Source organism: Palaemon carinicauda, chromosome 10 (assembly GCF_036898095.1).
Source record: "Palaemon carinicauda isolate YSFRI2023 chromosome 10, ASM3689809v2, whole genome shotgun sequence".
Taxonomy (NCBI): domain Eukaryota; kingdom Metazoa; phylum Arthropoda; class Malacostraca; order Decapoda; family Palaemonidae; genus Palaemon; species Palaemon carinicauda.
In genome coordinates this window covers 90,962,659-90,967,023 of record NC_090734.1, presented here as the reverse complement: position 1 = coordinate 90,967,023, position 4,365 = coordinate 90,962,659, and positions in this window count along the sequence as shown.

Sequence of the window (4,365 nt, the reverse complement as noted above, 5' to 3'; positions counted from 1 at the left end):
CCATGTCACGAGAGCCCATAAAAGAATTGGAACCTGACCGCTACCAGCTGTCCGAGGATTTACCTGGCGAGACATCAGTCTCTTACCAGCGAGTTTTACCCAATTCCCCGGGCCACCACGTGACACAATTGGTAGTAATTCATTCAAATTACCCCTAATGAGTCAATATGGATTAATATCAACACAACATCGTGTTCAAATAGAAATAAATTTCTACCTCATACTTGGGATCGAACGCTAGCCCCTTCTAATGAAAGGCCAGGTCGAAACCAACCATGTCACGAGAGCCCATAAAAGAATTGGAACCTGACCGCTACCAGCTGTCCGAGGATTTACCTGGCGAGACTTTAGTCTCTTACCAGCGAGTTTTACCCAATTCCCCGGGCCACCACGTGACACAATTGGTAGTAATTCATTCAAATTACCCCTAATGAGTCAATATGGATTAATATCAACACAACATCGTGTTCAAATAGAAATAAATTTCTACCTCATACTTGGGATCGAACGCTAGCCCCTTCTAATGAAAGGCCAGGTCGAAACGAACCATGTCACGAGAGCCCATAAAAGAATTGGAACCTGACCGCTACCAGCTGTCCGAGGATTTACCTGGCGAGACATCAGTCTCTTACCAGCGAGTTTTACCCAATTCCCCGGGCCACCACGTGACACAATTGGTAGTAATTCATTCAAATTACCCCTAATGAGTCAATTTGGATTAATATCAACACAACATCGTGTTCAAATAGAAATAAATTTCTACCTCATACTTGGGATCGAACGCTAGCCCCTTCTAATGAAAGGCCAGGTCGAAACCAACCATGTCACGAGAGCCCATAAAAGAATTGGAACCTGACCGCTACCAGCTGTCCGAGGATTTACCTGGCGAGACATCAGTCTCTTACCAGCGAGTTTTACCCAATTCCCCGGGCCACCACGTGACACAATTGGTAGTAATTCATTCAAATTACCCCTAATGAGTCAATATGGATTAATATCAACACAACATCGTGTTCAAATAGAAATAAATTTCTACCTCATACTTGGGATCGAACGCTAGCCCCTTCTAATGAAAGGCCAGGTCGAAACCAACCATGTCACGAGAGCCCATAAAAGAATTGGAACCTGACCGCTACCAGCTGTCCGAGGATTTACCTGGCGAGACATCAGTCTCTTACCAGCGAGTTTTACCCAATTCCCCGGGCCACCACGTGACACAATTGGTAGTAATTCATTCAAATTACCCCTAATGAGTCAATATGGATTAATATCAACACAACATCGTGTTCAAATAGAAATAAATTTCTACCTCATACTTGGGATCGAACGCTAGCCCCTTCTAATGAAAGGCCAGGTCGAAACCAACCATGTCACGAGAGCCCATAAAAGAATTGGAACCTGACCGCTACCAGCTGTCCGAGGATTTACCTGGCGAGACATCAGTCTCTTACCAGCGAGTTTTACCCAATTCCCCGGGCCACCACGTGACACAATTGGTAGTAATTCATTCAAATTACCCCTAATGAGTCAATATGGATTAATATCAACACAACATCGTGTTCAAATAGAAATAAATTTCTACCTCATACTTGGGATCGAACGCTAGCCCCTTCTAATGAAAGGCCAGGTCGAAACCAACCATGTCACGAGAGCCCATAAAAGAATTGGAACCTGACCGCTACCAGCTGTCCGAGGATTTACCTGGCGAGACATCAGTCTCTTACCAGCGAGTTTTACCCAATTCCCCGGGCCACCACGTGACACAATTGGTAGTAATTCATTCAAATTACCCCTAATGAGTCAATATGGATTAATATCAACACAACATCGTGTTCAAATAGAAATAAATTTCTACCTCATACTTGGGATCGAACGCTAGCCCCTTCTAATGAAAGGCCAGGTCGAAACCAACCATGTCACGAGAGCCCATAAAAGAATTGGAACCTGACCGCTACCAGCTGTCCGAGGATTTACCTGGCGAGACATCAGTCTCTTACCAGCGAATTTTACCCAATTCCCCGGGCCACCACGTGACACAATTGGTAGTAATTCATTCAAATTACCCCTAATGAGTCAATATGGATTAATATCAACACAACATCGTGTTCAAATAGAAATAAATTTCTACCTTATACTTGGGATCGAACGCTAGCCCCTTCTAATGAAAGGCCAGGTCGAAACCAACCATGTCACGAGAGCCCATAAAAGAATTGGAACCTGACCGCTACCAGCTGTCCGAGGATTTACCTGGCGAGACATCAGTCTCTTACCAGCGAGTTTTACCCAATTCCCCGGGCCACCACGTGACACAATTGGTAGTAATTCATTCAAATTACCCCTAATGAGTCAATATGGATTAATATCAACACAACATCGTGTTCAAATAGAAATAAATTTCTACCTCATACTTGGGATCGAACGCTAGCCCCTTCTAATGAAAGGCCAGGTCGAAACCAACCATGTCACGAGAGCCCATAAAAGAATTGGAACCTGACCGCTACCAGCTGTCCGAGGATTTACCTGGCGAGACATCAGTCTCTTACCAGCGAGTTTTACCCAATTCCCCGGGCCACTACGTGACACAATTGGTAGTAATTCATTCAAATTACCCCTAATGAGTCAATATGGATTAATATCAACACAACATCGTGTTCAAATAGAAATAAATTTCTACCTCATACTTGGGATCGAACGCTAGCCCCTTCTAATGAAAGGCCAGGTCGAAACCAACCATGTCACGAGAGCCCATAAAAGAATTGGAACCTGACCGCTACCAGCTGTCCGAGGATTTACCTGGCGAGACATCAGTCTCTTACCAGCGAGTTTTACCCAATTCCCCGGGCCACCACGTGACACAATTGGTAGTAATTCATTCAAATTACCCCTAATGAGTCAATATGGATTAATATCAACACAACATCGTGTTCAAATAGAAATAAATTTCTACCTCATACTTGGGATCGAACGCTAGCCCCTTCTAATGAAAGGCCAGGTCGAAACCAACCATGTCACGAGAGCCCATAAAAGAATTGGAACCTGACCGCTACCAGCTGTCCGAGGATTTACCTGGCGAGACATCAGTCTCTTACCAGCGAGTTTTACCCAATTCCCTGGGCCACTACGTGACACAATTGGTAGTAATTCATTCAAATTACCCCTAATGAGTCAATATGGATTAATATCAACACAACATCGTGTTCAAATAGAAATAAATTTCTACCTCATACTTGGGATCGAACGCTAGCCCCTTCTAATGAAAGGCCAGGTCGAAACCAACCATGTCACGAGAGCCCATAAAAGAATTGGAACCTGACCGCTACCAGCTGTCCGAGGATTTACCTGGCGAGACATCAGTCTCTTACCAGCGAGTTTTACCCAATTCCCCGGGCCACCACGTGACACAATTGGTAGTAATTCATTCAAATTACCCCTAATGAGTCAATATGGATTAATATCAACACAACATCGTGTTCAAATAGAAATAAATTTCTACCTCATACTTGGGATCGAACGCTAGCCCCTTCTAATGAAAGGCCAGGTCGAAACCAACCATGTCACGAGAGCCCATAAAAGAATTGGAACCTGACCGCTACCAGCTGTCCGAGGATTTACCTGGCAAGACATCAGTCTCTTACCAGCGAGTTTTACCCAATTCCCCGGGCCACCACGTGACACAATTGGTAGTAATTCATTCAAATTACCCCTAATGAGTCAATATGGATTAATATCAACACAACATCGTGTTCAAATAGAAATAAATTTCTACCTCATACTTGGGATCGAACGCTAGCCCCTTCTAATGAAAGGCCAGGTCGAAACCAACCATGTCACGAGAGCCCATAAAAGAATTGGAACCTGACCGCTACCAGCTGTCCGAGGATTTACCTGGCGAGACATCAGTCTCTTACCAGCGAATTTTACCCAATTCCCCGGGCCACCACGTGACACAATTGGTAGTAATTCATTCAAATTACCCCTAATGAGTCAATATGGATTAATATCAACACAACATCGTGTTCAAATAGAAATAAATTCCTACCTCATACTTGGGATCGAACGCTAGCCCCTTCTAATGAAAGGCCAGGTCGAAACCAACCATGTCACGAGAGCCCATAAAAGAATTGGAACCTGACCGCTACCAGCTGTCCGAGGATTTACCTGGCGAGACATCAGTCTCTTACCAGCGAGTTTTACCCAATTCCCCGGGCCACCACGTGACACAATTGGTAGTAATTCATTCAAATTACCCCTAATGAGTCAATATGGATTAATATCAACACAACATCGTGTTCAAATAGAAATAAATTTCTACCTCATACTTGGGATCGAACGCTAGCCCCTTCTAATGAAAGGCCAGGTCGAAAC